Source organism: Pseudophryne corroboree, chromosome 7 (genome assembly GCF_028390025.1).
Source record: "Pseudophryne corroboree isolate aPseCor3 chromosome 7, aPseCor3.hap2, whole genome shotgun sequence".
Lineage (NCBI taxonomy): Eukaryota > Metazoa > Chordata > Amphibia > Anura > Myobatrachidae > Pseudophryne > Pseudophryne corroboree.
Window position 1 is genome coordinate 258338200 of NC_086450.1, and position 19277 is coordinate 258357476.

General features: G+C 46.4%; 12 non-coding genes and 1 pseudogene across 12 annotated transcripts; all 13 read right to left on the reverse strand.

Annotated features, from left to right (window-relative positions):
• Positions 1-1691: 1691 nt before the first annotated feature.
• LOC134946663 (U1 spliceosomal RNA) lies at positions 1692-1821 on the reverse strand (annotated as a pseudogene).
• Positions 1822-1973: 152 nt separating this feature from the next.
• LOC134946527 (U1 spliceosomal RNA) lies at positions 1974-2137 on the reverse strand. Its single transcript, XR_010182220.1, has one exon. It is a non-coding gene; the product is annotated as a U1 spliceosomal RNA (small nuclear RNA).
• A 672-nt stretch (positions 2138-2809) lies between these two features.
• On the reverse strand, positions 2810-2972 carry LOC134946588 (U1 spliceosomal RNA). Its single transcript, XR_010182269.1, has one exon. It is a non-coding gene; the product is annotated as a U1 spliceosomal RNA (small nuclear RNA).
• A 152-nt stretch (positions 2973-3124) lies between these two features.
• Positions 3125-3288, reverse strand: LOC134946513 (U1 spliceosomal RNA). Its single transcript, XR_010182208.1, has one exon. It is a non-coding gene; the product is annotated as a U1 spliceosomal RNA (small nuclear RNA).
• Positions 3289-3962: 674 nt separating this feature from the next.
• On the reverse strand, positions 3963-4125 carry LOC134946583 (U1 spliceosomal RNA). Its single transcript, XR_010182266.1, has one exon. It is a non-coding gene; the product is annotated as a U1 spliceosomal RNA (small nuclear RNA).
• Positions 4126-4277: 152 nt separating this feature from the next.
• LOC134946536 (U1 spliceosomal RNA) lies at positions 4278-4441 on the reverse strand. Its single transcript, XR_010182227.1, has one exon. It is a non-coding gene; the product is annotated as a U1 spliceosomal RNA (small nuclear RNA).
• A 7062-nt stretch (positions 4442-11503) lies between these two features.
• On the reverse strand, positions 11504-11619 carry LOC134946726 (U5 spliceosomal RNA). Its single transcript, XR_010182329.1, has one exon. It is a non-coding gene; the product is annotated as a U5 spliceosomal RNA (small nuclear RNA).
• A 286-nt stretch (positions 11620-11905) lies between these two features.
• Positions 11906-12021, reverse strand: LOC134946745 (U5 spliceosomal RNA). Its single transcript, XR_010182345.1, has one exon. It is a non-coding gene; the product is annotated as a U5 spliceosomal RNA (small nuclear RNA).
• A 275-nt stretch (positions 12022-12296) lies between these two features.
• Positions 12297-12412, reverse strand: LOC134946748 (U5 spliceosomal RNA). Its single transcript, XR_010182347.1, has one exon. It is a non-coding gene; the product is annotated as a U5 spliceosomal RNA (small nuclear RNA).
• Positions 12413-12991: 579 nt separating this feature from the next.
• On the reverse strand, positions 12992-13107 carry LOC134946774 (U5 spliceosomal RNA). Its single transcript, XR_010182369.1, has one exon. It is a non-coding gene; the product is annotated as a U5 spliceosomal RNA (small nuclear RNA).
• A 270-nt stretch (positions 13108-13377) lies between these two features.
• LOC134946735 (U5 spliceosomal RNA) lies at positions 13378-13493 on the reverse strand. Its single transcript, XR_010182336.1, has one exon. It is a non-coding gene; the product is annotated as a U5 spliceosomal RNA (small nuclear RNA).
• Positions 13494-18537: 5044 nt separating this feature from the next.
• On the reverse strand, positions 18538-18653 carry LOC134946852 (U5 spliceosomal RNA). Its single transcript, XR_010182434.1, has one exon. It is a non-coding gene; the product is annotated as a U5 spliceosomal RNA (small nuclear RNA).
• Positions 18654-18939: 286 nt separating this feature from the next.
• LOC134946784 (U5 spliceosomal RNA) lies at positions 18940-19055 on the reverse strand. Its single transcript, XR_010182376.1, has one exon. It is a non-coding gene; the product is annotated as a U5 spliceosomal RNA (small nuclear RNA).
• Positions 19056-19277: the final 222 nt, after the last annotated feature.

A 19277-nucleotide genomic window follows, 5' to 3' on the forward strand; every position in this document is an offset into this window, starting at 1 on the left:
GACCACGCCCCCTGTGTCTCCTCCATTGCAGACCCCATTTTGAAGCCTTGCCCCTGCACCGCTCCATCCCTGACTTGGAAATGGAGTGTTGCTGACCCCCCTCTCCCCCCCCCGCCCCGATTGACAGGCAGAGGTGATCGCATTCTCTGCGGGGTGCCGCAGAAAATGCAGGCACATGCGTATGCTCTTAGCAATTTTTGCAGTTGGATCGCTTATTGTGATTGCAATCCAACCTGAATCAGGCCCTATTACCTATCACAATGCGCTGCGGGCAGTACAAAATTGGGTTAATATAGGAGAAAAAACCCCAGACCTGTGCTCCTTAACTGTACCTGGTGGCTAGTGGAGCGGCTGCCCAGTAATCAGTGTCCACGCCAGTGCGCACACGGCCCACCCCCTACGGCCACGCTCCCCTTCATCAGCGGCCTCGTGATCAGGAAGGGCGGTGTGTGTGTGACTGACCTTAGGAAGAAACCGGAGCCTCCGCTGCAGTGACCAAGCAACCAGGGCACGGGAGTATACAGCACCGCTGGGAGTGATGAAGCTGCAGTAAAGATGTCTATTAGACCTAGCCTGCTGCAGCCCTTGTAGATTCTCATAAAACAAGTTCTTCTTTTCTTGTCAAAATTAATAGCTAAGAATATGCTGCCTGAGGCAGGCCCATGTTGAGTGGCCTGCTACTGAAGGAACCAACTACAAACTGAGCTCCCTGTTCATGGAAGCGGGGTTATAGAGGAGGATGCGCTGAGCATCTTGGGAACAGTCAAAAGCTTTGAGCCGGTTGGTGCCTCAGATCAAGATCCTACTCTACACCCCAATGTGAATCCTTGTGGAGTCCAGTGTACCCCACAGAAGAAATTAATGTGTCACACCCATTGGCAGCAACCTTAGAATAGCTGCTGACGGGCACAATAGAGAAAGGAAGGGGGGGGGGGGGACATTTGAATCCAGCACATAGATGCAATTCAAATATGTAATTTGTACCTTCCTATTTTAAAATATAATGGATGAACCTCACCCTGTGAGAACAATCTTCATGATCAAGAGATCTCATATGCAAAATAAGTATGAGTTGGGATAGGGCTGGGGAGGGTGGCTGCTCGGGCAGCCCCTCCCCCGTCAAGTAAAGGAGATTCAACTGAGGAAGCACAAGGGAACTCTCGTCTGGGGACAACAACTGCAGGGAGACCACATCTTTTCAGATGAACATGGGAGGGCGGAAGGCTGCCTAATACTGAAGCACCATTAAATATCAAACCATATGCAACAACTAGTACAAGCATTCCTGGGGGAACGTCTGCAGCAGACGGATTTGCATACGGTGATGTCTTCCAAACAGTGGGCCAAAGTTGGCTGGAACCCTCATCTGCATATGAAAAGAGAAAAGGGGCATGCAGGGCATGGCGGCCTTTTGCGGTGCTTGGATGACCCCTAGTTCGCATTAAACACCCCCACCCTCCTTTGGTGTGGGGCTCATGTTGGCCATGCCCCATCCCCTGAAGCATTCAAGCTGATTTCTTGCAGCAGCTGGGCACTGTAACAGCTCCAGAGCTGTACTGTAAGGCAAGTAAAAGGGTGTGGGCCCTGCAGCACCACCTGTAGTTAGCATTGTGCGTTGGAAGGCACAAAGTAAGCAGACGGGAGGAGAAGTCAGGATAGTGCGCAAGGGCATCCTTTTCTCTTAGTCCGTAGAGAATGCTGGGGTCAAGTTTCCCACATTTGGGGAAATCACAGGAGCAGCACACCCAGAGTGCAATGGGTGAGCCTTTCCCTGGGAGAAGCACCTTCCTGATCATAGTATCTCACCTGGCAGGTAAGTAGGAGTTGGGCTAGAGCTGGGGAGGATCGCTGCTCGGGCGCCCCCCTTTCAAGTGAAGGAGATCCAACTGAGGCAGCACAAGGGAACTCTCGAAAGAAGAACAAGGCTAGAGGAAGATCTGAGACAAATAAATCTGACTTTTACCAGAGCTGATCAGAGGAAAGCACAAACACAGTCCCCCACTACCACAAATAATGCAGTCGAGTTTCCCACATTTGGGGAAATCACAGGGGTCAGCATACCCAGAATGCAATGAATGAACCTCACCCTGGGAGAACAATCTTCATGACCATGGTATCTACTATGCAAAATAAGTATGATTTGGGATAGGGCTGGGGAGGGCCGCTGCTCAGGCACATCTCTGTCAAGTAAAGGAGATTCAACTGAGGCAGCACAAGGGAACTCTCATCTGGGGACAACAACTGCAGGGAGAACACATATTTTCAGATGAACATGGGAGGGCAGAAGGCTGCCTAATACTGAAGCACCCCCAAACAACAAACCAAATGCAACAACTAGTGCAAGCATTCCTGGGGGAAGGCCTGCAGCAGATGGATTTGCATATGGTGATGTCATCCAAGCAGTGGGTCAAAGTTGGCTTCATCCCTCGTCTGCATTTGAAAAGAGAAAAATGGGCGTGCAGGGCATGGCGGCCTTTTGCGGCGCTTGGATGACCCCTAGTTCGCATTAAACACCTCCACCCTCCTTCGGTGTGGGGCTCATGTTGGCTATGCCCCAGCCCCTGAAGCATTCAAGCTGATTTCTTGCAGCAGCTGGGCACTGTAACATCTCCAGAGCTGCTCTGTAAGGCAAGTAAAAGGGTGTGGGACCTGCCGCACTACCTGTAGTTCGCATTGTGCGTTGGAAGGCACAAAGTAAGCAGACGGGAGAAGTCAGGATAGTGCGCAAGGGCATAGAAGGGAGCGGCTCAAGAAAAGAGAAGTGGAAACACACAGCAAACTAGGCTCGAGAGAGACCTGAGACAAAGAGATCTGAATTATACGACAGCCGACCAGAGGAAACACAAATTATGCAGTCAAGTTTCCCACATTTGGGGAAATCACAGGAGCAGCACACCCAGAGTGCAATGGGTGAGCCTTTCCCTGGGAGAAGCACCTTCATGATCATAGTATCTCACCTGGCAGGTAAGTAGGAGTTGGGCTAGAGCTGGGGAGGATCGCTGCTCGGGCGCCCCCCTTTCAAGTGAAGGAGATCCAACTGAGGCAGCACAAGGGAACTCTCGAAAGAAGAACAAGGCTAGAGGAAGATCTGAGACAAATAAATCTGACTTTTACCAGAGCTGATCAGAGGAAAGCACAAACGCAGTCCCCCACTACCACAAATAATGCAGTCGAGTTTCCCACATTTGGGGAAATCACAGGGGTCAGCATACCCAGAATGCAATGAATGAACCTCACCCTGGGAGAACAATCTTCATGACCATGGTATCTACTATGCAAAATAAGTATGATTTGGGATAGGGCTGGGGAGGGCCGCTGCTCAGGCACATCTCTGTCAAGTAAAGGAGATTCAACTGAGGCAGCACAAGGGAACTCTCATCTGGGGACAACAACTGCAGGGAGAACACATATTTTCAGATGAACATGGGAGGGCAGAAGGCTGCCTAATACTGAAGCACCCCCAAACAACAAACCAAATGCAACAACTAGTACAAGCATTCCTGGGGGAAGGTCTGCAGAAGACGGATTTGCATATGGTGATGTCATCCAAGCAGTGGGCCAAAGTTGGCTTCAACCCTCATCTGCATATGAAAAGAGAAAAGGGGTATGCAGGGCATGGCGGCCTTTTGCGGCGCTTGGATGACCCCTAGTTCACATTAAACACCCCCACCCTCATTCGGTGTGGGGCTCATGTTGGACATGCCCCAGCCCCTGAAGCATTCAAGCTGATTTCTTGCAGCAGCTGGGCACTGTAACAGCTCCAGAGCTGCTCTGTAAGGCAGGTAAAAGGGTGTGGGCCCTGCAGCACTACCTGTAGTTTGCATTGTGCATTGGAAGGCACAAAGTAAGCAGACGGGAGGAGAAGTCAGGATAGTGCACAAGGGTATAGAAGGGAGGGGCTCAAGAAAAAAGAAGTGGAAACCGACAGCAAACTAGGCTGGAGAGAGACCTGAGACAAAGAGATCTGAATTATACGAGAGCCGACCAGGGGAAACACAAATTATGCAGTCAAGTTTCCCACATTTGGGGAAATCGCAGGGGCAGCACACCCAGAGTGCAATGGGTGAGCCTTGCCCTGGGAGAAGCACCTTCCTGATCATAGTATCTCACCTGGCAGGTAAGTAGGAGTTGGGCTAGAGCTGGGGAGGGTCGCTGCTCGGGCACCCCACTGTCAAGTGAAGGAGATCTAACTGAGGCAGCACAAGGGAACTCTCGAAAGAAGAACAAGGCTAGAGGAAGATCTGAGACAAAGAAATCTGACTTTTAACAGAGCTGACCAGAAGAAAGCACAAACACAGTCCCCCACTACGACAAATAATGCAGTCGAGTTTCCCACATTTGGGGAAATCACAGGGGTCAGCATACCCAGAATGCAATGAATGAACCTCACCCTGGGAGAACAATCTTCATGACCATGGTATCTCCTATGCAAAATAAGTATGATTTGGGATAGGGCTGGGGAGGGCTGCTGCTCAGGCACATCTCTGTCAAGTAAAGGAGATTCAACTGAGGCAGCACAAGGGAACTCTCATCTGGGGACAACAACTGCAGGGAGAACACATATTTTTCCTCGTACTGTCCGTTTCCTCTGGGCACAGTTTCTCTAACTGAGGTCTGGAGGAGGGGCATAGAGGGAGGAGCCAGTGCACACCCAGATCTAAAGTCTTTCTTATAGTGCCCATGTCTCCTTCGGAGCCCGTCTATCCCCCATGGTCCTTACGGAGTCCCCAGCATCCTCTACGGACTACGAGAAAAAAAAATTACCGGTAGGTTTAAAATGTTATTTTTTTCTCTGCAACCCACTGCTAAATTGTGCTTCCTAGCTGTTTTTTTTATAAAATCACTTAATTAAATCTAACTATGATTACGTCAGAGAAGGCCAGGTACCCTACACCATAAGAGGGGGTTTGAAATTTTGACTTGTCTACTTAAAGATCACCAAAATCTGATCACAAGGTCAAATACGTCCCTGGGTGGGATTGAACCACCAACCTTTTGGTTAATAGCCCATGTAAGTGCAAGAGATCCTGAAGCACTCACTCATCATGGGAAAGTACCAATGTGTTTCTTACAAAAATTCTCCAGATTATTGACTTTATAAAGTTTTTCTAGGAAACGTTCTAGATGAATACTTATTTGCCTTTGTCAGTATCTACTTTTGCAAGGTGTCTCTGTGGCGCAATCGGTTAGCATGTTAGGCTATTAACCAAAAGGTTGGTGGTTCAATCCCACCCAGGCATGTAATTGACCTTGTAATTAGATTTTGGTGATCTTTAAGTAGACAAGTCAAAATTTCAAACCCCCTCTTATGGTGTAGGGTACCTGGCCTTCTCTGATGTAATCAGAGTTAGATTTGATTAAGTGATTTTATAAAAAAAACAGCTAGGAAGCACAATTTAGCAGTGGGTTGCAGAGAAAAAAAATTATACTGGCAGAAAAGTCCAATTGAGTGATTAAACAGCTCTTCATTTTCTGATTTTATGTTTATGCTAACAAATTTGCTCTCTGAAAAGTGTCCACAAAGCCAAGTCTCTGATTAACACCTTTGTAGGAATGGTTTTTCACCTATTACTGAATTAAACTTGCTTCATTGGAAAAGCAGCAAGATGCATCCTCATTTCAATGTCTTCTGAAATAATACAGGTTGACACCAGGAAACATAAACGTCACTGGCTCATGTGGAAGTCTGTTTAATGTGAAAACAAGGTGATATCTAATCAGCACACAGGTAAGGAATTAAGAAAATCTTTCTTTATGGGTGAAGATGTTTCTCACAAAATTGTTGCACCAAAGCATCATTGAAATTCAAGCTGGAAAGATGATTTTAATATATCACTTGTACATTTTGTACTGCTCTTCTGGTGACAATGTAGTTTGTTTTTGTCAATTACCATTTTAATAATAGGGTAAAGAAAATTAAGTGGATTTTTGAAAGAAAACAATACTGTCAATATACTATTAAAACAAATTAAAATGGTAAAAGTTATTGTACTTTAAGTAAAAATAAAAGAGCCAAAATATCAATCCCAGTTTTGGATTACTTTAATTAACAAAAAACAATGCATATAGCAGAGGATAGTTTCAATCTGCCTACCTCTGGGTTATGGGCCCAGCATGCTTCCGTTGCAGTACTCTGCTGCTCATGTAAATGCAAGAGATCCTGAAGCACTCACTCATCATGGGAAAGTACCAATGTGTTTCTTACAAAAACTCTCCAGATTATTGACTTTTTAAAGTTTTTCTAGGAAACGTTCTAGATGAATGCTTATTAGCCTTTGTCAGTATGTACTTTTACGAGGTGTCTCTGTTGTGCAATCGGTTAGCATGTTTTGCTATTAACCAAAAGGTTGGTGGTTCAATCCCACCCAGGGATGTTTTTGACCTTGTGATCAGATTTTGGTGATCTTTAAGTAGACAAGTCAAAATTTCAAACCCCCTCTTATGGTGTAGGGTACCTGGCCTTCTCTGATGTAATCAGAGTTAGATTTGATTAGGTGATTTTATAAAAAACAGCTAGGAAGCACAATTTAGCAGTGGGTTGCAGAGAAAAAAAAATATGCTGGCAGAAAAGTCCAATTGAGTGATTAAACAGCTCTTCATTTTCTGACTTTATTTTTATGCTAACAAATTTGCTCTCTGAAAAGTGTCCACAAAGCCAAGTCTCAGATTAACACCTTTGTAGGAATGTTTTTTCACCTATTACTGAATTAAACTTGCTACATTGGAAAGGCAGCAAGATGCATCCTCATTTCAATGTCTACTGAAATAATACAGGTTGACACCAGGAAACATAAATGTCACTGCATCCTTGCTGCTTTCTCATGTGGAAGTCTGTTTAATGTGAAAACAAGGCAATATCTAATCAGCACACAGGTAAGGAATTAAGAAAATCTTTCTTTATGGGTGAAGATGTTTCTCACAAAATTGTTGTCCCAATGCATCATTGAAATTCAAGATGGAAGATGATTTTAATATATCACTTGTACATTTTGCATTGCTCTTCTGGTGACAATGTAGTTTGTTTTTGTCAATTACCATTTCAGTAATAGGGTAAAGAAAATTAAGTGGATTTTTTAAAGAAAACAATGCTGTCAATATACTATTAAAACAAATTAAAATGATAAAAGTTATTGTACTTTAAGTAAAAGTAAAAGAGCCCAATCCCAGTTTTTGATTACTTTAATTATAAAAAAAAAAAAAAATGCACATAGCAGAGGATAGTTTCGATCAATCGACCTCTGGGTTATGGGCCCAGCATGCTTCCATTGCACTACTCTGCTGCTCATGGAAGTGCAAGAGATCCTGAAGGCTAAATTGATTAAAGGCCTAAAAGTACTGGACTATAAGGAAAGACTTACTAGGCTGAATATGTATACACTAGAAAAGAGGTGCCTAAGAGGAGATATTATTAATATCTTCAAATATGTAAAGATACATAACAAAGAGTTATCAGAGGAATTATTTATTAAAAGAACACGTGGTCACTCGCTGCGACTGGAGGAAAGTTCAGAACGCAATGGAGGAAAGGGTTCTTCACTGTTAGGGCAATCAGGATGTGGAATTCCCTGACAGGGAAGGTGGTAATGGCGGACTCTGTAATTGGATTTAAAAAAGGAATGGATACATTTCTGAATGAAAAAGCTATCCAAGGTTATAATACTTAAAATATCAACATGGTTAATCCGGGGGTAACATGAGTTATAGTAGCTAACTAGTCATAAAACATTATTCAGCAAGTATGTAGAATCATCACAACTTAAAACAGGTTGAACACGATGGGCAATTTGCCTCTATTCAACCTCAAAAACTATGTTACTATATTACTATGTTACTGTAGTATACAGAACACCACAATGCAATGAGCATTGATAGTGAGCACTGATGAGGATACTAGAACTGACACTGAGCAGCAAGATGCAGCACTGGACTATTAGTAATGTACTGTAGTATGCTGAGCACCACAATGCAGCACAAGACAATGAGCAGTGATACTGAGCACTGATGAGGATACTACTGAGAACTGACACTGAGCAGGAGAGACACACTACTAGTATTACTGAGCAGCAATAAGTAACCACTGATACTGAGCACTGATATTGAGATTTCCACTGAGAGAACATAGCCACGTCCTCTCCGCTCTCTCTTCAATGCACGAGTAAAAATGGCGGCAACGCGCAGCTCTTTATATGGAATCCGAATCTCGCGAGAATCCAACAGCGGGATGAAGACATTTTCCCTTGTTCAGGTTTTCCGAGTCAGGCGGGAACAACCGAGCCTGCCTCGGACCAGTGTAAACCACGTGGAGTTCGTGATCAACAAGTCACAAGGGCAAACACTCAGGGCTTGAGGCGTAGATCTTAGGACCAGCTGCTACAAGCATGGCAGAGGTGGCACTATCACTGGTGACACCCAGAGAGGTGGCGAGGGAGATTGTAATGCAGTGCGCGCAGATAAGCAGCGCAATGGTAAAAAGGAGGCATGGTTTCATAGGTAGGGGCGTGGCCTGGTGGCCTGAATCTACATTTTGTTGCTCCGGGTGTCCCGGGGGTTGGGGGCTGCACCCGGGGACTAGTGTGTGAGCGGCGCTGGCTCCTGCACAGTGACAGGGCATGGCAACCCAGCCTCCCTTCTTGACCATGCTGTAATTGCAGTCGCACTGCAGTTCAGCGTGATCATAAAAAATGGTGTAGCCTCCTGCTGGTGCAGACTGTATGTGCGCGCTGGAAGCCGCCACCATTTTTGTTATCACAGCGGCTGAATGTGATGTCATACAGCCGCTGTGACCACGCCCCCTGTGTCTCCTCCATTGCAGACCCCATTTTGAAGCCTTGCCCCTGCACCGCTCCATCCCTGACTTGGAAATGGAGTGTTGCTGACCCCCCTCTCCCCCCCCCGCCCCGATTGACAGGCAGAGGTGATCGCATTCTCTGCGGGGTGCCGCAGAAAATGCAGGCACATGCGTATGCTCTTAGCAATTTTTGCAGTTGGATCGCTTATTGTGATTGCAATCCAACCTGAATCAGGCCCTATTACCTATCACAATGCGCTGCGGGCAGTACAAAATTGGGTTAATATAGGAGAAAAAACCCCAGACCTGTGCTCCTTAACTGTACCTGGTGGCTAGTGGAGCGGCTGCCCAGTAATCAGTGTCCACGCCAGTGCGCACACGGCCCACCCCCTACGGCCACGCTCCCCTTCATCAGCGGCCTCGTGATCCGGAAGGGCGGTGTGTGTGTGACTGACCTTAGGAAGAAACCGGAGCCTCCGCTGCAGTGACCAAGCAACCAGGGCACGGGAGTATACAGCACCGCTGGGAGTGATGAAGCTGCAGTAAAGATGTCTATTAGACCTAGCCTGCTGCAGCCCTTGTAGATTCTCATAAAACAAGTTCTTCTTTTCTTGTCAAAATTAATAGCTAAGAATATGCTGCCTGAGGCAGGCCCCTGTTGAGTGGCCTGCTACTGAAGGAACCAACTACAAACTGAGCTCCCTGTTCATGGAAGCGGGGTTATAGAGGAGGATGCGCTGAGCATCTTGGGAACAGTCAAAAGCTTTGAGCCGGTTGGTGCCTCAGATCAAGATCCTACTCTACACCCCAATGTGAATCCTTGTGGAGTCCAGTGTACCCCACAGAAGAAATTAATGTGTCACACCCATTGGCAGCAACCTTAGAATAGCTGCTGACGGTCACAATTGAGAAAGGAAGGGGGGGGGGGAACATTTGAATCCAGCACATAGATGCAATTCAAATATGTAATTTGTACCTTCCTATTTTAAAATATAATGGATGAACCTCACCCTGTGAGAACAATCTTCATGATCAAGAGATCTCATATGCAAAATAAGTATGAGTTGGGATAGGGCTGGGGAGGGTGGCTGCTCGGGCAGCCCCTCCCCCGTCAAGTAAAGGAGATTCAACTGAGGAAGCACAAGGGAACTCTCGTCTGGGGACAACAACTGCAGGGAGACCACATCTTTTCAGATGAACATGGGAGGGCGGAAGGCTGCCTAATACTGAAGCACCATTAAATATCAAACCATATGCAACAACTAGTACAAGCATTCCTGGGGGAACGTCTGCAGCAGACGGATTTGCATACGGTGATGTCTTCCAAACAGTGGGCCAAAGTTGGCTGGAACCCTCATCTGCATATGAAAAGAGAAAAGGGGCATGCAGGGCATGGCGGCCTTTTGCGGTGCTTGGATGACCCCTAGTTCGCATTAAACACCCCCACCCTCCTTTGGTGTGGGGCTCATGTTGGCCATGCCCCATCCCCTGAAGCATTCAAGCTGATTTCTTGCAGCAGCTGGGCACTGTAATAGCTCCAGAGCTGTACTGTAAGGCAAGTAAAAGGGTGTGGGCCCTGCAGCACCACCTGTAGTTAGCATTGTGCGTTGGAAGGCACAAAGTAAGCAGACGGGAGGAGAAGTCAGGATAGTGCGCAAGGGCATCCTTTTCTCTTAGTCCGTAGAGAATGCTGGGGTCACATTAAGAACCATGTGGTATAGACGGGATCCACAAGAGACATGGGCACTTTAAGACTTTCAAAGGGTGTGAACTGGCTACTCCCTCTATGCCCCTCCTCCAGACTCCAGTTATAGGAACTGTGCCCAGGGAGACGGACATTTCGAGGAAAGGATTTATTGTTAAACTAAGGTGAGCATCTTACCAGCTCACACCTTAAGCATGCCGCAGAACGTGGCATTCAACAGAACACAAGCCAACGGCATGAACAATTGCAGCAAAACAGTATGGACAGGGACGGGTGCCCAGCATCCTCTACGGACTAAGAGAAAAGGATTTACCGGTAGGTATTAAAATCCTATTTTCTCATACGACCTAGAGGATGCTGGGGTCACATTAAGAACCATGGGGTTATACCAAAGCTCTTGAACGGGTGGGAGAGTGCGTACGACTCTGCAGCACCGAATGACCCAACTTGAGGTTATCATCGGCCAAGGTATCAAACTTGTAAAACTTAGCAAAAGTGTTTACTAAATAGCTGCTCGGCAAAGTTGCAATGCCGAGACTCCCCGACCAGCTGCCCAGGATGAACCCACCTTTCTAGTAGAATGGGTCTTCACCTAATTCAGTAACGGCAATCCTGCCATGGAATGAGCATGCTGAATCTTACCACAGATCCAGCGCATACTGGTCTGCATGGAAGCAGGACACCCAATCCTGTTGGGAGCATACAGGACAAACAGAGTCTCTGTTTTCCTAATCTGAACCGTTCTGGTGACATAAATTTTCAAAGTTCTGACCACAGCCAGAGACTTTGACTCAACGAAGGTGTCAGTGGCCAAAGTCACCATGTGGAAAGATGAACCACCTTCGGTGGTACTGCATGGTTTGTACTGTTTTCCATGTGCTCCCAGATCTTTCAAGCAAGTAGCATGGTCAAGAAAGTTCTGTTTGAAAAGAAACAAACATTTACTTTCATTTCTATGCAAAAGAGCTTACATTAAAGCACACTCGTTCTATCTTTAAACCGATAAAAGAAACCCCAATAAGATGGGGCATGCAAAAATTGAGATAAAACTCAGTTTTGCTCCTCTCCACGGAAATCTTTAGTAAAAGGCGAAAGATTTGTTCGTTCTGAAGAGAAACCAGAGCATGGCCAAGATTCCACCTGTCGCCTGAGTGCCATGCCAGCAGTCCTCATTCAGCTCAAAGTGAGCACCCAATTTGAAAGAAAGAAAGCAGATTTCTCACCAGGCTTCCCCTTGCTATAAGCATGGTTTGTACTCTTTTCCATGTGCTCCCAGATCTTTCAAGCAATTAGTATGGTCAAGACAGTTCTGCTTGAAAAGAAACAGACATTTACTGTCATTGTTATGCAAATAAACTTACATTAAAGCTACCAAGAAAGCACACTCGTTCTGTCTTTAAACTGATAAAAGAAACCCCAATAACATGGGGCATGCAAAAATTGAGATAAAACTCAGTTTTGCTCCTCTCCACGGAAATCTTTAGTAAAAGGCGAAAGATTTGTTCATTCTGAAGAGAAACCAGAGCATGACCAAGATGCCACGTGTCGCCTGAGTGCCATGCCAGCAATCCTCATTCAGCTCAAAGTGAGCACCCAATTTGAAAGAAAGAAAGCAGATTTCTCACCAGGCTTCCCCTTGCTATAAACATGGTTTGTACTCCTTTTCCATGTGCTCCCAGTTCTTTCAAGCAATTAGTATAGTCAAGAAAGTTCTGTTTGAAAAGAAACAAACATTTACTGTCATTTCTATGCAAATGAGCTTACAATAAAGCACACTCGTTCTGTCTTTAAACCGATAAAAGAAACCCCAATAAGACGGGGCATGCAAAAATTGAGATAAAACTCAGTTTTGCTCCTCTCCACGGAAATCTTTAGTAAAAGGCGAAAGATTTGTTCATTTTGAAGAGAAACCAGAGCATGACCAAGATTCCACCTGTCGCCTGAGTGCCATGCCAGCAGTGCTCATTCAGCTCAAAGTGAGCACCCAATTTGAAAGAAAGAAAGCAGATTTATCACCAGGCTTCCCCTTGCTATAAACATGGGGGGTAATTCCAAGTTGATCGCAGCAGGAATTCTGTTAGCAATTGGGCAAAACCATGTGCACTGCAGGGGAGGCAGATATAACATGTGCAGAGAGAGTTAGATTTGGGTGTGGTGTGTTCAATCTGCAATCTAAATTGCAGTGTAAAAATATAGCAGCCAGTATTTACCATGCACAGAAATAAAATAACCCACCCAAATTTAACTCTCTCTGCAAATGTTATATCTGCCCCCCTGCAGTGCACATGGTTTTGCCCAACTGCTAAAAAATTTCCTGCTGCGATCAACTTGTAATTACCCCCCATGGTTTGTACTCTTTTCCATGTGCTCCCAGATCTTTCAAGCAATTAGTGTGGTCAAGAAAGTTCTGTTTGAAAAGAAACAAACATTTACTGTCATTTCTATGAAAATGAGCTTACATTAAAGCACACTCATTCTATCTTTAAACCGATAAAAGAAACCCCAATAAGATGGGGCATGCAAAAATTGAGATAAAACTCAGTTTTGCTCCTCTCCACGGAAATCTTTAGTAAAAAGCGAAAGATTTGTTCATTCTGAAGAGAAACCAGAGCATGACCAAGATTCCACCTGTCACCTGAATGCCATGCCAGCAGTCCTCATTCAGCTCAAAGTGAGCGCCCAATTTGAAAGAAAGCAGATTTCTCAACTGGCTTCCCCTTGCTATAAGCATGGTTTGCACTGTTTTCCATGTGCTCCCAGATCTTTCAAGCAAGTAGCATGGTCAAGAAAGTTCTGTTTGAAAAGAAACAAACATTTACTGTAATTTCTATGCAAATGAGCTTACATTAAAGCACACTCATTCTGTCTTTAAACCGATAAAAGAAACCCCAATAAGACGGGGCCTGCAAAAATTAAGATAAAACTCAGTTTTGCTCCTCTCCACGGAAATCTTTAGTAAAAGGCGAAAGATTTGTTCGTTCTGAAGAGAAACCAGAGCATGACCAAGATTCCTCCTGTCGCCTGAGTGCCGTGCCAGCAGTCCTCATTCAGCTCAAAGTGAGCGCCCAATTTGAAAGAAAGCAGATTTCTCTGACGTCCTAGTGGATGCTGGGAACTCCGTAAGGACCATGGGGAATAGCGGCTCCGCAGGAGACTGGGCACAAAAGTAAAGCTTTAGGACTACCTGGTGTGCACTGGCTCCTCCCCCTATGACCCTCCTCCAAGCCTCAGTTAGATTTTTGTGCCCGGCCGAGAAGGGTGCACACTAGGGGCTCTCCTGAGCTTCTTAGTGAAAGTTTAGTTTTAGGTTTTTTATTTTCAGTGAGACCTGCTGGCAACAGGCTCACTGCATCGAGGGACTAAGGGGAGAAGAAGCGAACCTGCCTGCTTGCAGCCAGCTTGGGCTTCTTAGGCTACTGGACACCATTAGCTCCAGAGGAACCGAACACAGGCCCAGCCTCGGAGTCCGGTCCCAGAGCCGCGCCGCCGGCCCCCTTACAGAGCCAGAAGCAAGAAGAGGTCCGGAAAAATCGGCGGCAGAAGACATCAGTCTTCAACAAGGTAGCGCACAGCACTGCAGCTGTGCGCCATTGCTCCTCAGGCACACTTCACACTCCGGTCACTGAGGGTGCAGGGCGCTAGGGGGGGGCGCCCTATGCAGCAATGTAAAACACCTTGGCTGGCGAAAATACACCACATATAACCCCCAGGGCTATATGGATGTATTTTAACCCCTGCCAGAATTCACCAAAAAGCGGGAGAAAAGGCCGCCGAGAAGGGGGCGGAGCCTATCTCCTCAGCACATGGGCGCCATTTTCCATCACAGCTCCGCTGGAAGGACGTCTCCCTGACTCTCCCATGCAGTCCTGCACTACAGAAAAGGGTAAAAAAGAGAGGGGGGGCACTAATTTGACGCAGTTTTGATAATAACAGCAGCTATAAAGGGAAAAGCACGTTATATAGTGGTATTCCTGTCTATATATAGCGCTCTGGTGTGTGCTGGCATACTCTCCCTCTGTCTCCCCAAAGGGCTAGTGGGGTCCTGTCCTCTATCAGAGCATTCCCTGTGTGTGTGCGGTGTGTCGGTACGATTGTGTCGACATGTTTGAGGAGGAAAATGAGATGGAGGCGGAGCAATTGCCTATAATAGAGTTGTCACCCCCTAGGGAGTCGACACCTGAGTGGATGAGCTTATGGAAGGAATTGCGTGACAATGTCAGCTCTTTACGAAAGACAGTTGACGATATGAGACAGCCGGCTACTCAGCTTGTGCCTGTCCAGGGGTCTCAAACGCCATCAGGGGCTCTAAAACGCCCGTTACCTCAGATGGCAGACACAGACACGGATACTGACTCCAGTGTCGACGATGATGAGACAAATGTAACTTCCAGTAAGGCCACACGTTACATGATTGAGGCAATGAAAAATGTTTTGCATATTTCTGATAATAGAAGTACCACTAAAAAGGGTATTATGTTTGGTGAGAAAAAACTGCCTGTAGTTTTTCCTGTATCCGAGGAATTAAATGAAGTGTGTGATGAGGCGTGGGTTTCCCCCGATAAAAAACTGATAATTCCTAAAAGGTTATTGGCATCATACCCTTTCCCGCCAGAGGATAGGGCACGTTGGGAAACACCCCCTATGGTGGATAAAGCGCTCACACGCTTGTCTAAACAGGTGGCACTACCCTCTCCTGATACGGCCGCCCTAAAGGAACCTGCCGACAGAAAGCAGGAGAATATCCTAAAATGTATATACACTCAAACGGGTGTTATACTGCGACCGGCAATCGCCTCAGCCTGGATGTGCAGTGCTGGGGTGGCGTGGTCGGATTCCCTGACTGAAAATATTGATACCCTAGATAGGGACAGTATATTACTGACTATAGAGCATTTAAAAGATGCATTTTTATATATGCGTGATGCACAGAGGGATATTTGCCGACTAGCATCAAGAGTTAGCGCGCTGTTCATTTCTGCAAGAAGAGGGTTATGGACGCAGCAGTGGTCAAGTGATGCGGATTCCAAAAGGCACATGGAAGTATTGCCTTATAAGGGGGAGGAGTTATTTGGGGTAGGTCTATCAGACCTGGTAGCCACGGCAACTGCTGGAAAATCCACATTTTTACCCCAGGTAGCCTCTCAACATAAGAAGACACCGTATTATCAGGCGCAGCCCTTTCGGCCCCATAAGGGCAAGCGGTCAAAAGGCTCCTCATTTCTGCCCCGTGGCAGAGGGAGAGGAAAAAGGCTGCAGCACACAGCCAGTTCCCAAGAAATCTCCTAAAACCAGGCCAAGTCTCAGTGCATCAATGCACAAGGGTCCTGGGAAAAATGGTGGCTTCCTACAAAGCAATCCCATTCGGCAGATTCCACGCAAGAACCTTCCAGTGGGATCTGCTAGACAAATGGTCCGGGTCGCATCTTCAGATGCATCAGCGGATAATCTTGTCACCAAAGACAAGGGTGTCTCTCCTGTGGTGGTTGCAGAGTGCTCATCTTCTAGAGGGCCGCAGATTCGGCATTCAGGACTGGGTCCTGGTGACCACGGATGCCAGCCTGAGAGGCTGGGGAGCAGTCACACAGGGAAGAAATTTCCAGGGCTTGTGGTCAAGCCTGGAGACATCACTTCACATAAATATTCTGGAGCTAAGGGCCATCTACAATGCTCTAAGCCTAGCAAGACCTCTGCTTCAAGGTCAGCCGGTGCTGATCCAGTCAGACAACATCACGGCAGTCGCCCACGTAAACAGACAGGGCGGCACAAGAAGCAGGAGGGCAATGGCAGAAGCTGCAAGGATTCTTCGCTGGGCGGAAAATCATGTGATAGCACTGTCAGCAGTATTCATTCCGGGAGTGGACAACTGGGAAGCAGACTTCCTCAGCAGGCACGACCTCCACCCGGGAGAGTGGGGACTTCATCCAGAAGTCTTCCACATGATTGTGAACCGTTGGGAAAAACCAAAGGTGGACATGATGGCGTCCCGCCTCAACAAAAAACTAGACAGGTATTGCGCCAGGTCAAGGGACCCTCAGGCAATAGCTGTGGATGCTCTGGTAACACCATGGGTGTACCAGTCAGTGTATGTGTTCCCTCCTCTGCCTCTCATACCCAAGGTACTGAGAATTATAAGACGGAGAGGAGTAAGAACTATACTCGTGGCTCCGGATTGGCCAAGAAGGACTTGGTACCCGGAACTTCAAGAGATGCTCACAGAGGACCCGTGGCCTCTACCTCTAAGAAGGGACCTGCTCCAGCAGGGACCCTGTCTGTTCCAAGACTTACCGCGACTGCGTTTGACGGCATGGCGGTTGAACGCCGGATCCTGAAGGAAAAAGGCATTCCGGATGAAGTAATCCCTACCCTGATCAAAGCCAGGAAGGATGTAACCGCACAACATTATCACCGCATTTGGCGTAAATATGTTGCGTGGTGCGAGGCCAGGCAGGCCCCTACAGAGGAATTTCAACTGGGTCGTTTCCTGCATTTCCTGCAAACAGGACTGTCTATGGGCCTAAAATTAGGGTCCATTAAGGTTCAAATTTCGGCCCTGTCGATTTTCTTCCAGAAAGAACTGGCTTCAGTTCCTGAAGTTCAGACGTTTGTCAAGGGGGTACTGCATATACAGCCTCCTTTTGTGCCTCCAGTGGCACCTTGGGATCTCAATGTAGTTTTGGGGTTCCTAAAATCACATTGGTTTGAACCACTCACCACTGTGGACTTAAAATATCTCACATGGAAAGTGGTAAGGCTGTTGGCCCTGGCTTCGGCCAGGCGTGTGTCAGAATTGGCGGATTTATCCTATAAAAGCCCTTATCTAATTTTTCATACGGACAGGGCAGAATTGAGGACTCATCCTCAATTTCTCCCTAAGGTTGTTTCAGCGTTTCACCTGAACCAGCCTATTGTGGTACCTGCGGCTACTAGGGACTTGGAGGACTCCAAGTTGCTGGATGTAGTCAGGGCCCTGAAAATATATGTTTCCAGGACGGCTGGAGTCAGAAAATCTGACTCGCTGTTTATCCTGTATGCACCCAACAAGCTGGGTGCTCCTGCTTCTAAGCAGACTATTGCTCGTTGGATTTGTAGTACAATTCAGCTTGCACATTCTGTGGCAGGCCTGCCACAGCCTAAATCTGTAAAAGCCCATTCCACAAGGAAGGTGGGCTCATCTTGGGCGGCTGCCCGAGGGGTCTCGGCTTTACAACTTTGCCGAGCAGCTACTTGGTCAGGGCCAAACACGTTTGCTAAATTCTACAAATTTGATACCCTGGCTGAGGAGGACCTGGAGTTCTCTCATTCGGTGCTGCAGAGTCATCCGCACTCTCCCGCCCGTTTGGGAGCTTTGGTATAATCCCCATGGTCCTTACGGAGTTCCCAGCATCCACTAGGACGTCAAAGAAAATAAGAATTTACTTACCGATAATTCTATTTCTCGTAGTCCGTAGTGGATGCTGGGCGCCCATCCCAAGTGCGGATTGTCTGCAATACTTGTACATAGTTGCTGTTACAAAAATCGGGTTTTTGTTGTTGTGAGACATCTTTTCAGAGGCTCCGCTGTTATCATGCTGTTAACTGGGTTCAGATCACAGGTTGTACGGTGTGATTGGTGTGGCTGGTATGAGTCTTACCCGGGATTCAAAATCCTTCCTTATTGTGTACGCTCGTCCGGGCACAGTATCCTAACTGAGGTTTGGAGGAGGGTCATAGGGGGAGGAGCCAGTGCACACCAGGTAGTCCTAAAGCTTAACTTTTGTGCCCAGTCTCCTGCGGAGCCGCTATTCCCCATGGTCCTTACGGAGTTCCCAGCATCCACTACGGACTACGAGAAATAGAATTATCGGTAACTAAATTCTTATTTTCTCACCAGGCTTCCCCTTGCTAAAAGCATGGTTTGTACTGTTTTCCATGTGCTCCCAGATCTTTCAAGCATGTAACATGGTCAAGAAAGTTCAGTTTGAAAAGAAACAAACATTTACTGTCATTTCTATGCAAATGAGCTTACATTAAAGCACACTCAGTCTATCTTTAAACCGATAAAAAAAAAAACAATAAGATGGGGCATGCAAAAATTGAAATAAAACTCGGTTTTGCTCCTCTCCACGGAAATCTTTAATAAAAGGCGAAAGATTTGTTCGTTCTGAAGAGAAACCAGAGCATGACCAAGATTCCACCTGTCGCCTGAGTGCCATGCCAGCAGTCCTCATTCAGCTCAAAGTGAGCACCCAATTTGAAAGAAAGAAAGCAGATTTCTCACCAGGCTTCCCCTTGCTATAAGCATGGTTTGTACTCTTTTCCATGTGCTCCCAGATCTTTCAAGCAATTAGTATGGTCAAGAAAGTTCTGCTTGAAAAGAAACAGACATTTACTGTCATTGTTATGCAAATAAACTTACATTAAATCTAAAAAGAAAGCACACTCGTTCTGTCTTTAAACTGATAAAAGAAACCCCAATAATATGGGGCATGCAAAAATTGAGATAAAACTCAGTTTTGCTCCTCTCCACGGAAATCTTTAATAAAAGGCGAAAGATTTGTTCATTCTGAAGAGAAACCAGAGCATGACCAAGATTCCACCTGTTGCCTGAGTGCCATGGAGCAGTCCTCATTCAGCTCAAAGTGAGCACCCAATTTGAAAGAAAGACAGCAGATTTCTCACCTGGCTTCCCCTTGCTACAAAACATGGTTTGTACTCTTTTCCATGTGCTCCCAGATCTTTCAAGCAATTAGTGTGGTCAAGAAAGTTCTGTTTGAAAAGAAACAAACATTTACTGTCATTTCTATG